The following is an 18,190-nucleotide window of genomic DNA, read 5'->3' on the forward strand; positions in this document are numbered from 1 at the left end:
CTCTCTCTCTCTCTCTCTCTCTCTCTCTCTCTCTCTAACTCTGAGAGATGTTTTGATATACGGCTTTCTTTTAATCCCTCTAGGTAATAAGATACAAAATGCTATATCGGGGCAATGCAAACTGCAGAGTTAATGTCAGCATCAGATATTCTCCCAAGGCTATGGGTATATTTTTAATGTGCTTATTTGATAGCAATGAGTCCATTCGGTTATATTAAACTTGGAGTCAAACCATTTTGGCTAAAGCAAGAACAAAGCTGCAACAGGAAGTCAGAGGAAGGTTAGTCACCTGTGTTCAAGATAAATGTGGCAAAGTTACCACAATTCAGATTTGAATAACAGGGAAGACATTGACTCAACTGAAAAATTCCTATTTGGTAGCCAATTCTTCCAGCAGCAGATGCCGTCTTCAGATTTATAGCCAAGAATACAGAGCTTAGGCAGAATGTATTCTGTTTGTCAGTGAAAGTTTAATTCACTTCATGCCATGTAAGTTTAATTTGTAAAACAACTTGATGAATGCTCATCAGAATTATTCTATGGTTGTGAGAGCCTTCTGTTACAGACTATAATCAGTTGATTACAACTGTTGTCACTAGTTATTCACAAATTAGTGCCATGATTATGAATTATATGTTTTATACTTTCTACCTATCTCTATTTAATTCCTATGTCTAAAACACTGTTTTAGGGCCCATTTTATATCTCTATTCCCTACAATAGCCCTGGAAAATAAATATTATTTGTCCGACTAATACTCAGGGAAGCAAACTTTAACTTAACCAAGAGCTACAAATGTTTAAGTGGTTGTTTCAAAATTCTAGGAGCTGTTTTGACTCCAAAACCCGAAATTCCATCACAATTAGTATTTTTCCTTTCTTTGTGCATGGCACTGAGCTACATCCCCACCTTTTTTTCTTTTTCTCCCCTCCCCTCCTCTCTCCCCTTTCCCATCTCCTTAGGATTTCACTATCACTAACTTGCCCAGGCTAGACTTGTACTTGTGATCCTCCTGTCTCTGCCTCCCAGAGCACTAAACATACCAATGGATGCCATCATACCTGGCTTGTTTTTCCAAATTTTCTGCTGCTTTTCCTTTAGCATTAACAGAAGCAAATAAGATTGTATCTACTGAATGTTCCTTAGTCCCACAAATCAAGTGGAGGACTCCATAGCATCCTCACCACCACAGGACACACAGGGCACTCCCCGTACCTCTACCTCTAGTGCTGGGAGCTCTAGAGGGATTCATTTCCACGCCCATCTCTGTTCTTCACCCCTTGGGCTGCAGCCCTATCAGCAAGGGGCCGAGGTCTGCATACAGCACAACAGTACACAGTACCGACTAAGCGCCCCAGGTACGAGGAAAGCAGTTTACACTGGGGCCCGGATTTAGTCTGCACATCAAGTATCAGTGTCAGCATCATGTTTACATGGCAGAGTTCGCGCCGGATCACTCGGTATTTTTTGATAGGTCAAGGACCAGGACCGGTAACTCCTGACATCAGAATACTGCCGTTATGTATACAATCCTTGCAATTCTTTGAGTTAATTTTCTCAGCTGTCTTGACACTGAAATCTATTATAATCCTCAAATACTCTAACATTACTAAAATAAATATATTAAAATTTACAACTCATTTACCTTGTTATACACTAGAAAATACTCAACACTTTAAAAAACTACTCCTTTCTGCATTCAAATATATCTTTTGTGAGCGAAAAATGTACAAATAGTAACCAATATGCAAGAACTGAACTGCTGTCCTTTGGGCTGCTTGGTCTGTCGCCTGCTGCCTGGCTGTCCAGAGCCTCCTGCACTGGCACAAGTCAGTCTTTACACTCAGCAGAGCTCTGTCCTTGCAGAAAGTCCGGCAACCAGAAAGTGCTGCTCAAAGCACTGACTGCTGCTGCTGCTGAAGCCACCTCTCCTTCACTTGCCTGCTCTGTAGTATTGGGCAGGTTGTTACCCTCCCCCACGTTTTGGTTTCCTTGTTAAAGAAAAAGGAGAAATAAAGTAGAAATGTTTAGCACAGTGCCTGCCTTGCAAGTCCTCAGTAATGTTATTTGATATTGTCTGCTCTTCTACAAATACTTTTTCTTCCCCCTAACTCAAAAGTATAATTAGATAGTAATCATACAAAATAAGGGTTGTATCTTTGTTTTCAGGTTGAGCTAAGAAATCAGGACATAGTACTATAAATGCATATGTATCACTTTGATTTATTTTATTAGCAATGCCATGCAGTTGTAGGGAAAGCACAGGGAAGATAGTCAATAGGTAATTCTAGGAGGCTTAATAAAATATGTACTCTTCTCTGTATAACCTTGTAAACTAGTGAGCACCATTTTTAAGTCTTTTAACAATAATACTCCATCCACAATGTTGAGGGATTTCTTTGTGGGGAGACTTAATAATTCCCTGGTAGTTGATGGCTTTTTAAAATGAATTTAAAACTAATTTTGAATATAACAGAATTTTGTGCCATTTGAATTCTTATGGAATTTATTTTTTTTCTCCTGATATATGACTTGAAAATAGCTTAAACTATCTGTGTTGTTTAAAACAACATGTATACACCCATGAATACAGACGTAACTGGTATTAACAAGCAAAGAGAGGAACCATGTGCACTGGGGGTTGTAGTAGGAAGCAAGAGACAGGAGTCAGGTCTGGTTTCTGAGGGAACCTTCCGGAACTGTCAGACATCGCCAGTGAGGTGGGTTGGGTCAGCATCTGGGTCGCACTTATGTCTTAGTGAGTTATTCCCTAGTATGAGAAAACACCAGTGACATGAACACGGAAGTTCTGACTCAGGCAAGTGCCACATATATTTCTCATATGTGATAGTATTCTAAAAATTTGGTTTTGTTGCTGGGGATTAAACTCAGGGCCAAGCAAGGCAACTGATTTACCACTGACTGGGCCCAGCGCTTTTTGGCTCAAGGTTAGTTCGCTTATATATGCCATAGAAGAGCAGCAAAAATTCCTGGCCTAAGATATGAAGACTAGCGCTGTGTATGAAGCGCTGGGTGTTTTTCAGGGCAGTCTTGTCCCGTGACTTATTTGGCACTTCTCTCCCAAGTGGACCAATTCACTAAATGCCTTATCTACTGCCTGTAGTTATTCTTCATTCCAGCAGGAGGCGTACAATGATTTAGCTGGTATCAGACTTTTGATTTACTGAAACACAGAAAAGACTTCAGCAACAATAAAAAGATGTGAAAAGTTTGGAAATGAAAAAATTGGGAAAAGCAGTTTTATTCTTGTTGACATTAATCTTAATAAACAAGTAAAATAGCTGGAAAACCTACTGAAAAATTCCATTTCTGATGGGGAAGGCAGTGGGAAATGGAAAGAAACCTGACCCAACACAGTCAAACTGAATGTGGGTGGAGATATGTGGGTGCTCGCTCATGTGCAGCCCATCAGCGGGGTGCTTTGACACGAGCTACTGAGCTATCCCATAACACAGACTCCTCATGAGTAAAATCAGAGGATGCTGATAGGTGTTCTGAGAGGTCTCGAGTGACTCTATATTGATGCTGTAAGATTAACAAAAGCTAGCACCCCCAGGGGACAATTTACTGCTAGATGCTCATGAACCTATCGCTGTGATTCAATGCTATCATATTAAAAATTGGTCTAATTCTACCCAGAGGGTTTTAATATGAACAGAAGTGAAATAAGTGGAAGTATTTCAGTTGTTAAAAAAGGCAATAGTGGTTTCTAAATAAGCATAAAAATCTAGATAAAGGGATTGAAGTACTATAGCAAAAAATGCAACAGAATAAAATTAAAAGGGAAACCTAAGGGCCGGTGGTATAGCTCAGCAGACTAAGTGCTTGCTTAGGTCAGTGTAGGGGCCAGGGTTCAATCCCTGACACCACGTGCCACGCTGGCCCCCCTTGGGCGCCCTGAGCTGGTGAGGGAGCCCGGGCATGGTGGTGCATGCCTGTAATCCCAGCACTAGGGAGACAGAAATCAGGAGGATCACTAGGAGCCCGAGCTGCGTAGTGCAACCCTGCACACACACACACACACACACACACACACACACCAAAAAATAAAAAATAAAAAAATAAAAAAATAAAAAATAAAAAAGTGGAAATGCAAGGAACCACTTTCAAAGGTTTGAATCCTCCCAGTACCTTTCATGTATATTAATTTTTGAAAACATTGGATATTTTCCTATATGAAATACAATATAGACTTCTGTTTCTCAACTGTGTGGAGCAACTGATAGCAGACTTTCTCACTGCAGCTAAAACACTCAACAAAATACATGAAACAGCTATTGCTAGACACAGACAGCAGGCAGTGTAATCCCTGAGAGAAGGGACAAGACTGGGCCTCACCGTGAGGCGTTTTCTAGACTATGCTTTAGGGAGGAGATCTTGAGGTGAGCATAGTGGCCTCCCTGAACTAAGGAGAGAGAGTTTGGAGTTGGGGAGAGCTGAGGTGGCTGGAGTAGTAAAGAAAAAGAAAGACACTTAACCAAGAACACTATAAATATGGATAGGTTATCCTTGAATTAGCTGTTAAATACTGAAATAGTATGTTTATAGGGTGAATCTTGAGGGGAAAGTAAAGAACTGGAAATGTGTCACAAATAAGAAACTGGGTTGGAAGACACTTGAATGCATCATCCAAAATAAGGTGAACTTGAATTTCTTGGTGTTTCACAGAGGATTCGGGTGACCACGTATGGACACTTGGCTACAGCAGCCCTACGATAGGGGCTTCCCTGTACCTGTACAAATAAGGCTTAAAGACAAGTCTCAAGTAACTTCACTTGCAGTAACTTAATAAAATGGTACAACAAATTTCAACAGTAGACAGAAACAACTAGAAATTTGACTACATAATATTCAGTGTTCAAAATGTAATAAAATAATTATACATGCAAGTAACTGAAATGTGATCCATAATATAAAGAGAATCAGGACAGGATGGGAAACAATACAATGAAATTCACAGATAATGCAAAAATTATCAATATATTCAAAGATTTAAAGGAAATCATGAACATAGGGGGTAGAACATATTTTTAAAAATCATGTGGAACTCTACAGTTGAAAAATAAAATAAAATGGGACTCTAGCAGACTAGAAAAGTCAAAATCAAAATTTTGAAAAAATCAAAATGAAATTTTAGTGGGAGAAGCTAAAGAAAACTGCTCTAAAAGATGAAAAAATGGTCTCATTCTGAAACATGATAAAGGAATCTCATAGTTACAGTTCTAGAAGAAGAAAGGGTGAAAACTCAGTTTTCACAATTCAGCGGTGGCTGCATAGAATTATAATGGCGCTGAAAACGTCCTGTCACCTAGCGCTACTGTAGCCATTACAGCACTGGAAAGCGAACTCATACATGTTTGTAGTGATGCTGGTATAAATGAGCCTATTGCGCTGCCAATTCTATAAAAAGTGTAGCACATACAAATATAAAATACATAATACTTGATAATGATAATAAATGGCTGCATCATTGGTATATGTATTTACTCTCGTATGCTTTTTATCATTATTTCACAGTATACCTCTTTTACTTACAGAAAAAGTGCTGTGTAAAGCGGTGTGCTGTGTCACGGCGGCGGCAGCACAAGCTTGCAAGCAGAAACCCTTGTGGAGGCAGAAAAGTTCCTCTCTGTGGGGAAGCACGTCAAACTAGGGGTTCTCTTATTTAAGAGCACTTATATTTGTAGGGTTTCTCACCGTGGAGAAGGAAAGGAAACTGGATAGAAGTTAATTTTCTTACTTACTAGCCTTATGGTGCTGCTGTGAAAGAGCTCAGATCCTAGCTGACTGGCCAAGCCGTGCACTTCCTCCTTGGTGGAGAGAGGGCGCTCGGGAGCAAACTGAACGCGCGTCTGCAATCCCTTGTCTGCAAAATCTAGACAAATAGTCTGTTGGTGTCAGCAAATTTGCCTTCTCTAGTGAGTACTTCACAAAGCAGGTAAAAAGACTGCCAACAACGTTTAAAACTGAGTCCTTTTACTATGAGGTACTGTTCTGCTTAGAAATGATGATCCTGAAAAAAAAATCATTAAGTTTACCAGAAGATTCAGTACACAATGCTGACTTCACACATTCATGCAAAAATAGTAGTTTTTGATGCATATCAGTTATTTGTGACTGCTTGTCCGGATTATACGTCTCTTTATTCTCTCCCTCTCCTCTATCCCTTTCTGTTTTTCTCTCTCTCATCTCTATCTTTATCATTTGTATCTCTATCATTTCATATCTATCTGTCTGTCATCTCTGCTTTTATAACATTAACAACATACTTTTGTTGTTTTCTTCATGGCTGGATTTTAGCCTTTTTAATAGCCAAATAAAATTGCCTTTTAAATTTGGTATTTTAAGGTTCTGTGTTAGAGTCAGCTCCTGGCAGCAACTACTCTGAGAGTTTTTCTCTCTATTTTAGTTCAAGAGTGCAAATGCTGAATGTGTCCCATCAGTGTATTATGGTTGCAAAGAATATTCTGTGATTAAAAAATCTGGGAGGTCTAACATAGATGCACACTGCAACTCATTTCAATTCTAGAAAGTTATCTTTCCTTGATTGGAAACAAGAGGCCACATGGAGACACTCCCCTTCAGTTTGCTAAAGCCGAGCCAGGGAAAGGAAAATTGCTTGTCACTTGGCTTACTGCTTTTTTCTAATATCACTATCATGTCTAACTGGAGCTCTCACTTGGCATTGCTCTGTTGTAAAGATGTCAGGGCACTGTGTGTAGAAAGGAAACCATGTCCAAAAAAGCCAGGTGAACCTTTGACTTAAAAGCACTGTGGGAATTGAGAACTGGATAGGAGCTTGAGTCTTTGTATTCTATTTCATTCTCTGAATAATTTAGCCACTACCCAATGTGCAATATTTAACTTTTGACTCTTTTAAGTTCCACCTGTTTTACATGAATGAAAATACCAGATAGCAAAGCAGTAAGAACTAGTATGATTTTCTGTCTTTTCTCCCTGTATCTATACAGAAATTCTGCTTTTTTTCTCCATACAATGAACAACAGAATCAAATCTCTTGTTCCTGTTTTGGTACCATTATGAAAGAGTTGGTTGACAAAGTTAAAGATCTAGATAAAAAACAATTATAAATTTCAGAATGCTGCTATCTTGTAGCACGTTTCTAATCCATACCAAGGTTTCCCAATCTCTATTTGTCTGTTTTAATTAACCCTGATTCGTATCAGAGTCTCTTCATGTGTTCACTCAAAGTGTCTCTGTGTATGCCAGCGGTGCTTGTTCCTGGGATCACCACGCACAGCTCCTTCATACAGGCTCTCCTCCTGCAGACATCAGCCGGGGCGCTCCTGCCCGTCGCCCTGGCTTTCTTGCGATTGCAGTGCTTCTCACAGTCTTGTTTTCATTTGTCTACTGATTAGCCTCATCAAGATGTCGCTGCTTACTGCATCAAATTTCTCATCTATAAAATAAGAAAAGCTTGGCATAGAGTTTGTATAGCAGCTGTCTGATGATGAACCGTTGCTCCCAGGTCACTTAGTGCATTCTTGATCAAAGTCTTTCTGAAAGAGTCCTGGGGAGAGAGCTTGGGACTGCTGCCACAAGGAAGAAGAGTGTTAAAGTTTGTGCTGAAATAAACTTGATCAAACTGCTGCAAAAAATACGGAGTGCAATTCCATTCATCCTGACTTAGTCTGAAAGTTTGTAGCACTCGTGATGTTAATGGTACTCACATTTCATGGGTTTAAAATAACTTTCATTTACTTCATTATTAAAAATATGCCCTTTCATCACTGAAATGAGAACTTTGGTTCTGTGAATGATGTGTTTCTGAGGGATGCATTAAATATGTGCTTTGTTCCTACAAATCCAAGATCTGGAGAGTCCAAGAGAACAGTAACAGTGTTGATGGTGTTGAAACTTTTCATGGAAAGAGCACAACTGCTGTCATGATCAGGTTTTCTTGTTTGTTGTCTGTGTGGTGCTCCTAGAAAGGAGCACTCCTGCCTGTAAAGGGTGTGTTCTAGACTGCCTGTGCATGCCTGGAGTGTAGTAGTACCAATCATGTATAAATTAGGGACAGTAAGAAATTAACAACAGCAAATAGTAAAAAATAAAGTAAGTGTAACAACACACTGTACTAAATTGTATCTGATCCCTCTTCCCATCTCTCAAAATATCTTACTGCACTGTATTAAGCAAAGTTGACCTCAGGTCAGTAAAATCATAGAAAGTGAAAATATGGATAAAGGAAATTATTGTCGTTATTGATTTGTGTGACCCAACCCTAAATCCTTAAAGCTCAGAGGATCCATCATGGGTCATATTTCCTAAATTTAAAACATTACTTGTTACTCAGAGATTCAAAATTTAAAAGTTAATTTTGAAAGTGATGTTTCAACTAAAATTACACTCTTAACATTTTTATGTTGCTTGGTACTTGGTTTGTGAACTCTTTCTGAGAGTCTTACATGAAGTAGATATAAAAGAATATAGCAATTATTTTATCTTTGAGTCTCAAAGCTCTTTGTTATCTATCATCTATCTTTATCATCTATAATTTAGCAATGCATCATATACCCAAGCTCAGTCATAAACATATAAGTGCTTATGATATATTAGCTAAAATCAATATGAAAAAAAGAATGAGGAAGACTAATTAGAGCTTCATGAATTCCTTTTCTGTTTGTGCATCTGTATTCAAAGGCAATTATACTTTTATACAATTTAGAAATAGTTCTTTAGTTTTAGCTAAATTACTACTTGAAATTTATGTTTCAAATTTCATATAAAAGATTCTGGATTAACATACATTTTTAGTGTCTGCACTTTTATTAATAAATACTTTTCATTCTTTTTTTTCTTAACTTGATCTAGTCATATCTAAGAATATTAAAGTGCCCCAGAATGATTTGGTTAGTGTCAATTGATGCTGTGATTAATTATACTTTTTGCGTTATATATTTTGTTGTTGAATTTTTAAATTCACAGACTTGGATACATATATCTTCTTGGGGAGGATTACAACTTTTTTTTAATGCCATGGAATTTATTTTATATAATATTACATATCCCACTTCAAAATGTTATCACTGAATTCATCATTTATGTTTTTGCATTTTAAATGAAATACATTGTGGGAGATTTAGAACTTGAATTCTAATACTTAATTTTCAATAATAGTATCTGAATTTTAATAATTAAAGAAATTTTACTACAATATCCTTGAGTTTTAAGGTGAGAGATTACAACTTTTAATCAACATGGAATGTTCCTTTTTATTAATATTTTATTTCTTTTAATTCTTTATATTTTCATTGCAGCTTCTTTTTTTCTTGGCAGAATTCTCTCGATATATCAGTTTCTGTCTTCAACATCTGGTACTATTTTGTTCTAGGCTTTATCTTTTGTAGATAGATTATGAGTAAGTTTCATGCCTTAAAAGAACAATCATCTATTCATCTTTATTGGGATTTTGTTTTTTCACTTTTGGGGACCAGATCCAGGCCTTAATGCAAAACAAGTGCTGTACCACTGAGCTAAACTTTCAGCTCTTTATTTTTGATTACTAATATTTTACTTTAACATCTTTTAAGCTTTTGATTTCTCATGCTCATTGGTTTCTTGTTATCATTTCTTTCTAGTATTTGCTGATTTGAGTTTTGTGTGTGTTTATTTCTTTTGCTGCAGTGATCAGAAAGTGTCATCTGTAGTCATCTGGAACCTTACATACTGGCTTCCAGGTTCCTGGTCTCCTGTTCTTGGTTTCTTCCTTTCCTCTACCTCATGTTCTCACTGACTGTACCCACACCCTGCCCATCCCAGACTCAGGCAGGTGAGTGAGCTAAGTGGTCATGCCACTTATCTGGCCACAAGATTGTATCAGGAAGGGTCAGGATCTTCCCTGGGTTCAAAATGCTTCTAACTTTATGTAGAATATCATACAACTGTTGTATGTTTCTACTCTTCTGCCCCTCCACTAAAATCACTTATGTTGTTAAAATTGTTTTCAATTTTATTTTAGTCCTTAAATTTTTTAAATTGACAAATGAAAAAATTCACTCTTCTTTATAAGCTACAGTGTGATGTTTTGATATAGCTATTTAGGTCATTTATCACCTCAAGCATTTATGATTTCTTTAATTTGAACTACATTTTGAGCCAGGAATGCTGACACATGCTTGTAATTCTAACTGCTGAGGAGACTGAAGTATATGAGGAGTAATCAAAAAATACAATGAATCCTTAATTAAAAAAGAAACTAGTACAGTGAAAGACGTTTTCATTAATCCCCTCTATCCCTCCAACAATCCCATTGTTCTTGCCACTTTCTGAAGTAGCTCTGGAAGTCCTTTTTCCGTAAGTTCTTTGAGTTGCTTTGTCATGGCTGCCTTGATGTCTTTGATAGATTCAAGACGTTTCCCTTTCATGATCATTTTGATTTGGAGAAGAAACAGAGGACATTATGTAGTGTTTTTATGAGCTTCCCTTCCATTGGATGGTACCCAGCAGCAGCAATCACTGTAGTTTCAGACCTCGTAAAGACACTTATGAAAAAGAAGGTGACAAGAACAAAAGAACAGAAATATTTAGGGAGGGTATTTTGAGGGGATTAATGGTAATGTGCTCCTACACATTACCAACGAATGGTAATAAGTTTTATGTTTAAACATTCACGGTACATATTGCTCACATGTCTTATATTCACGTAATGCCAAGTGGCCCTCTGGACAATCACCTGCCTTGAGTGTATCTAGAGCACATGCACCCACTGTGGTCAGCAGCAGCATGCTGGGGAGAGGGCATGAGAAACCCTCTGTTCTGTAAGCCAGGACTGTTTTACAGAGAGACTAGAGTGGAACAGGATGATGGGAATCCACAATGACAGAGGCCAGGTGGTAGCACTTAACTCTAAGAGCAGGTGGGTACAATTATTGTAATGAGCCACAAGGCTGAATGACAGCCACGGGGGCTTGACCTGGAGAGGGTTATGTACACAGTTAATTGAACAGGTGACCCTGGGGCCAAGGAGATGAGAGCCAGCATATATGTGCCATCATATCAAATCAAGGATGAGTGACCAGGAGACTTGAGAATAATTGCTACAACAAAAAGCCATAAAACTTTGTCCAAATCCAGACTGGAACCAGTTTTTAGACCTGGAGCATACTGGCTTAAGAGGATACCAGGTTCATAGAAAGGTGGTGACAATTGCAACAGTAATAATTCCCTCAGTCTGTTTCCAAAGGGATGCCGCCATTCGTGTAACTGTTCTGGTAAGCAACATAATAGTCCTTCCTTTGGTTATAACTACGACTCTGGACCCTCTGTGTAAGTTACATTTTAAGGAGAATTAAAAGTGTACATGGAATTCAAAGTTTTATCTTCATGTACAACTATAACCTGCTATAACTAAGTACCACAGTCAGGATAGTTTGTAAGTAATGGAAAGTTATTTTTCAAGGTTCTGGAGGCTGAGAAGTCCAAGAACAAGGCACTCAGATTTTGTGCATGGTGAACTCTGCTCCCTGATTCCACAATGGTGCTTTTGCTGCATCCTTCCATGGCAGAGGGGCAAAAAAAGGGACAAATGCTAGATATCCACATAGCAGAAAAGACCAAAGGGCAAAAGGAATAGAATCTCTGTAATCTGTTGTATAAGGTTGCTAAGCCCATTTATGAGGTCTCAATACTGTCACACTGGCAACTAAGTTTTGGCATAAATTTGGGGGAACACATTCAGATTACAATGGGTTTTTAATGAGAAAACATTGAATTAAGGAGACTGTCTTGGATTACCCAGGTGAGATTAATGTCACAAGGGTCTTTGAAGTATAGAATAAGGAGAAGAGACTTTGTGTGAGGGTGACACAACGTGAGAAGGCTTGACCAGCCATTGCTGAGTCTGGAGACTGAAGGGGAGCCAAAAACCAGGGAAATGTGGGGAGCCTCTCTAGAAGGTGGAAAAGCAAGGAAGTCATTACACCTTGCAGGCTCCAGGAGGAAGATTTACCTTTATTTTATCCTGGCTAAGACCATTCTGATCATAACTTTTAGAACTGTAAAATAAGTTGTTATTGCTCACACTACCAAGTTCATGGTAATTTGTTACAGAAGCAGTAGGACACATACAGGAACACTCATTCATCTAATTTACAAATCTGGCCACCAAAGGAACCAGATGGCTCCTAGAGAATTCCAGTGGACTGCAGCAAACCTAACCAGATAACAGACCTATCTGAGGCTGCTGAGCCAAATGTAAAATTGCTAGCACATTAACGACCTCAGCACATGGGCTGTGCCACTGAGTTAGTACACTTACTCTCTTCTATTACAACCACTGAAAAAGTCAGAGGCAACATTCATTTAGAATGGCAACAACATATATTTACAGAATGCTCATAGCTATTTTCTATCTATTGTGTTCTCTCATGGTATAGTCTATTATGAGACACCCTGAGGAGAACTGGCCTAATGTCTTTTCCCCAGAAGAACATAGGAATCCACCTCATTTAAGCTATTATGCTAATAGAATCTGATGAGCACCCTGAAGAGTTTGGCAATGCACCTATATGTCTGATGGTAGAAAGGTTTAATAGTAGATGGCATTGTGTCCTATTGCTTCTGTAACAAATTACCATGAACTTGGTAGTGTGAGCAATAGTAAAAGATTTTAGAAAGTCATTGGTCAGAAACGTGCCAAAGTATCCCTTCAAAACAAAAGACAAATTATTGCATATTTCATCTTCCATCCTGAACAAGGAAATGTAGTGCTTAGAGGCTCTTTGGGGTCAAGAGGAAGCTGACTCTATACCTGGGGAAAAGAATACAACTCATATTTTGGGTAATACACAAGGCCACCATCATCAAGTGGGGCTAGGGTGAGGAGGAGCTCTGTGCACGTCTCTACTCACAGAAACAGCTCTGCTCATTAGTACAAATGAAGCTGTGAAGTTACCCTTGTGAGTTGTGAGACAAGAGGCTGGCTGGAGTTTATGGTAAACCACTGTGGTGAAATAAAATTACAGGCCCTTAGAGTTCTGGAGCTGGATGATGCCCTTATGGCAGAGGATTATATGTCTTCTGAAGAACAACTGTGGCTGTGTAATTGGGTTCTGGTTGAAAGGAGCATGTGACCATAAGACACCAAGTAACTATACCTGTTTAACTCAGTTCTCTGAGAGTCACTGAGTGGTAAGGTAGGGCAGGCTCAGTACCAATCCGCTGTAAGAGGAAAGTGACGCATATGGGCTGGATAATGAGCAGGACTATCAACATAAGCTACATAAGCAGGTGGCCCAGGCCTCCATGTCACCCACTATTGTCACAGTGTTCCTCCATCAGCTCATCTCTGTGGCCATCTGGAAGACTTTTTTTTTTTTTTTTTTTTTTTTTTACAATCAGCTAATAGAGATTTACCGATCTGGAGCTTTGTTTTTGAGTGAAGCTGAAAATGAGCAATAGCAGCACTGCCATTTCACTAGGAGAGCCATGGACAGGCAGTGAGGGTGGATTTCCAAGCAGAATCCATACAAACTTGTGGACAATGGCAGTAAAAGATGTTGACATATGGGCACAAAGTACTGAAGTCTTTATAGATCATGTAAACACTCATCAGAAAGCATACATCATGAAAAAGGCACTGAACAGAGGAGACAAAGTTACTCAGACACTTGCTATTGACTGGTCTTAGTCACCAGCACAGCAGTGTATGCACCTGGGCATTAGAATAGAATGGTCATGGGAGGAAAGATAAAGACTGCATGGGTCCAAGCATGGGTACCTATCCACCAAGACTAAATGTCCAAACTGCCAGTCAGATAAACCAACAACAGATCCTTAATACCTATGCTTGTTGCCAAATTCTGAATCAGAACATTCAAATTTTGAAATTCCCCAGTTTCACTTGCTTTTTTTGAGATAATTTGACATGTATTTTTTCTAGCTCTTTCTCTGTGTGTGGATTTATATGTGTAAATAGACAATTAAAATTTTATATTACTGAAGTGGGATCATAATATATGTATGTTTTCTATGTGATGAGACATATTACTTATTGAGATACAATTTATACACAGTAAAAACTATACTTTCAAAGTCTATGTCAATGAGTTTTGATAAATAAGATATATTTCAGTTCCCTAACACATTTGCATGCTCTTCTGTAATCAGTGTCCCTTTCCCAGCTTTAGTTCTTGAACTAATTTTAATCTTTGTGGATTTTATTTTCCATAATTTCATAAAAATAGAAAAATACATTATATATATTTGCCTTTTGTGTTTATTCTCTTTCTCTTAGCATAATGCTTTTGAGATTTAGTCATATTGTTGGATGGTTTGGTAGTCTGTTCTTTTTTATTGTTGAGTAGTATTCTGTTGTATGAGTGTATCCCAGTTAGTTTATTCATTTACCAGAGAACATTAGGGCTGTGTATCACTGGGGCTATCTTTTAGGATGCTGCAGTCATCATCCTTGTAAGTCTATGTGATGAGACATGTTTTTAATTCTCTGCAAACCACTGGGGGGTGGTAGGTCATTTGCTGTATGTACATGTAGCTGTAAACACTTGCAAAATGGTAAAACCACTTTATATTCTCACAAGCAGTTTGTGAGGGTCTCAGTGACTACTCTAAATTCTCTTTATCAGCTGGAATTCTCAAGTGTTAGTTTTACTATTGTAAGAGGTGCTGAGTGGTATGTCCTTGTGGTTTAACTGGGATTTTCCAAATGACAATGATGTTATGCATACTTTAATATGATTGTGATAGTCTCATATCAGTTTTGTAAAGTATCTGTTGAAATGTTTGGATCATTTTACAATTAGGATATGTATTTCTTATGGTTGAATTGTAAGATTTCTCTGTGTATTTTGGATATCATTTCTTAATCAAATGCATCTTTGCAAGCCTTTTTCCTGATCTTACATTTTAATTTTTCAAGTCTTACCTATTTATTTATTTGGCATGGGGTCTCACTATATAGCTCAGACTTGTAGTAATCCTCCTACCTTAGCCTCCTCATCACTCGGATTACAGGCATGTACCACCATGCCCAGTCTTCATGGTCAGCTCCATATGGGGGCAGCGTAGAATGTGGTACTGGGGATTAAACCCAGGTCCTTGTTCTTGCCAGGCAGATGCTTAAACCACCAAGCTATCTCCTTGGCACTTCCATTTTAATTATTAAAAGCAAGTTTTTCAAAGAGCAGATTTTAATTGGGGATGATGTTCAGTTTAAAAACTGATTTCTGTTTTTTGTGACTTACCTAAAAACTTTAGCCTAACCCAATATAACAAAAAATTGCTTTTGAAATGTTTGAAAATTATATAATTTTAACTTTTGAAAATATGAATGCATGATTTTATTTCAAGTTAACATCTGGATATGGTGAAATGAAGCACAAAATTCATTATGTTTATATGTGTGTATCTAATTGTTCCAGAATTAGCTGATTTAAAGAACATTCCTTTTCCTTTTTCATGAAATAAACTGACCATATGTGTATAAAGTCTATTTTTGAACTCTTTGTACTATCCCAAAGATTTATGTATGGCATCTATTCTTATATAAATATCTGTTATCTTGATTACCATCTCTGTTGTAAGGCTCAAAACTAGGTGGTAATTTGAATCCTCGTTTTCAAAATTTTTCAATTCTTCTGATCCGTTTGTATTATTGAATACAATTTATCAGCTTCAGCCTTTGGCAAAAATAGAGTAACAGGGACCTGACTTACCCTCATACCTGAAACAATTAGAAAATTGAGTAAAATGTATCGAACAGTAGTTTTTAAACTTTGGATATCAGGCGATGAACGGTAGTGATCAATGGGAGAGAAGAAACAAATAAGATAAACCCTATAATTGCACATATTACTGCCTAGACAGAGTTTCCAGGCCACAGAGCAGAGAGGACACCCAGCAGTGGGTAATAGTCTTCCTGCAGTGAGGAAAAAAATGTGAGAATCTTAGGAGAACAATCAACTGGAGTTCTTAGGGCAGAATACCAAAGAGGAGGGAGCTGTCATGAAGGTGCCAGAGATCTGCAGAGAGTCTGCTTTTAGCCTTCATCTGTGTGCTAATAATCTCGTGTGTGAAGAAAGTACCCAAGGCTAGAGACAGAATCCCATCCAAAAGTAGTAGAGAGGCACTCCCTGGCACTCACACAGGGCTAGAAATAAATCATTTTCTCACCAACTACAGTAAAATTCCTCATCCTTCACTGGTAATTGGATAGGGAATTCAGAAAGTTATTAGAAGCACATTAGCCATTGGTAAAAGATTACTCTAATTCTCACCAAACTTTAAATGTAGGTTTTCAAAGAGTCAAATGGTTAAACTTGATTATCAACTTGTGAAGCTTGATAGACACCAGGAGATTGGTAAAGCACACACCTGGGGCTATATAGGTGGGTTACAGGGACATGACCTTATGGACTTTATATGGTGTCTGGTGTTTGTCCCCTGTACTGTGCTTCCCAGCCGCCATGAAGTGAGTGGCTTTGCTCCACCACGCTCCTTCCAGTGATATTCCTGTCTTGTGCCCACCAACTATGGACTGAAGTGGAACCTCTGGAACTGTGAGCCAAAATAAAACCATTTTCCTTTCAGATGCAGGTGTCAGGTATTCTGTCCTAGTGACAGGAAAGCTGAAAAATACAACCTGCCTCCCACAGTTCAAAAATATTTTTCAAAACCACAAATAGACTGTATTAGTCAGCTCTTCACTGCTGGGTTCAAATACCTGACACACACAACTTAAAGGAGAAAGAGTTTGTGTGTGCTCACCCTTTCAGAAGATTCAACCTGTAGTTGGCTGACTCCAAAGCAGAAACACCACAGTGGAAGCACATGGCAGAGGGATGCTGCATATACCTTAGAACAACTAGAAGCAGAGCCCATGGGAAAAGCATCAGAGAGATGGGGCCAGGGGTCAGCTATAGTACCCATGTGACCCACCTAATAGTCTGCAGCAGTCAAGCCAATCAAGTTGACAGTCCAGCCTACATGCCATACAATTCTAGCTCTGAGCAATGAAAGATAATATCTAGCACTCCCTCCCCAGTACCATGTGTGGCCAGCTACTGTAGGGAACTCTGGCCCCCTAAATATCTAAATCCCAATTCTGGAAACTTGTGATTGTTTCCATGCATGGCAAAAGGGCCTTTGTAGAGGTGATTAAGCTGAAGAGCTTGAGTTGGGGAGATTATCCTTGATTATTTGAGTGGGATATAAATGTCCCCACAAATTTCTTTAAAACAGAGAGGAAGAGGGAGATTTGATTACACAGACAAAGGACAACGTCATTCTGACACAAGATGTTGCACTCCTGACTTTGAGGATGGCTGAAGGGGCCCTGAGCCAAGGAAGACAGCTCTAGAAGCCCAAAAAGAAAGAGCCTTCAGAGTGAGTGTGTCCCTGTGTAGTCTCTTGGATTCTTGCACAGTGAAGCTTGTGGAGGACGTCTGACCTCCAGGACAATAAGAAAACAAATATGTGTTGTTTAAGTCACCAAGTAGAGACAGCTGTTACTATAGTAATAGGAAATTAATAAAGATTTTGGTATCAAAAATGAGATACTGGGCCGGCCAAATAGCCCAGTGGATTAAAGCGTCTGCAAGCAGGGGCTAGAGGTTTGATCTCTGGGCCTGTGGTGCGGGCCCTGCCCCTGGGCATGCTGAGATGGCAGTTGAGACTGGGCGTGGCAGTGCCCACCTGTAATCCCAGCACTTGGAAGGCTGTAAACAGGTAGATCACTAGGAGTCCTATCTAGTAGTGAGAACCTGAACAGCCTGAGTGCCATTCCCCGAAATAAAAAAAAAAAAAAAAAAAAAAAAAAAAAAGGTGGGGGGAACTTTGAGGCCAGAGATTTAGCTCAGGCACTGAGCCTGCCTAGTAAGTGAAAAGTCTTGAGTTTGAGCCAAAGTACCCCCCAAAAAGAGTGGAATACTGCTTAATAAATATCAAAAAATATGGAAGTGAAGTGGCTCAGTAATCAGGCAATTCTTGAAAGAATATTCAGAGACATTGTAAAAAGAGCATTGATTGCTTTGAACAAATGATTCATTGGAACACTGATGTTGAAGACTGCAAGTGAGAGATTAAAAAAAAGTGAAGAAACAAATATTTTTGAAATTTATTTATGTATTTCATACACGGTCTAACTCTGCAGCTCAGACTTGTAGAGATTCTCCTGTCTCACCCTCCCCAG

The sequence above is a fragment of the Octodon degus genome, unplaced genomic scaffold (genome assembly GCF_000260255.1).
Source record: "Octodon degus isolate 3935 unplaced genomic scaffold, OctDeg1.0 scaffold00168, whole genome shotgun sequence".
NCBI lineage: Eukaryota > Metazoa > Chordata > Mammalia > Rodentia > Octodontidae > Octodon > Octodon degus.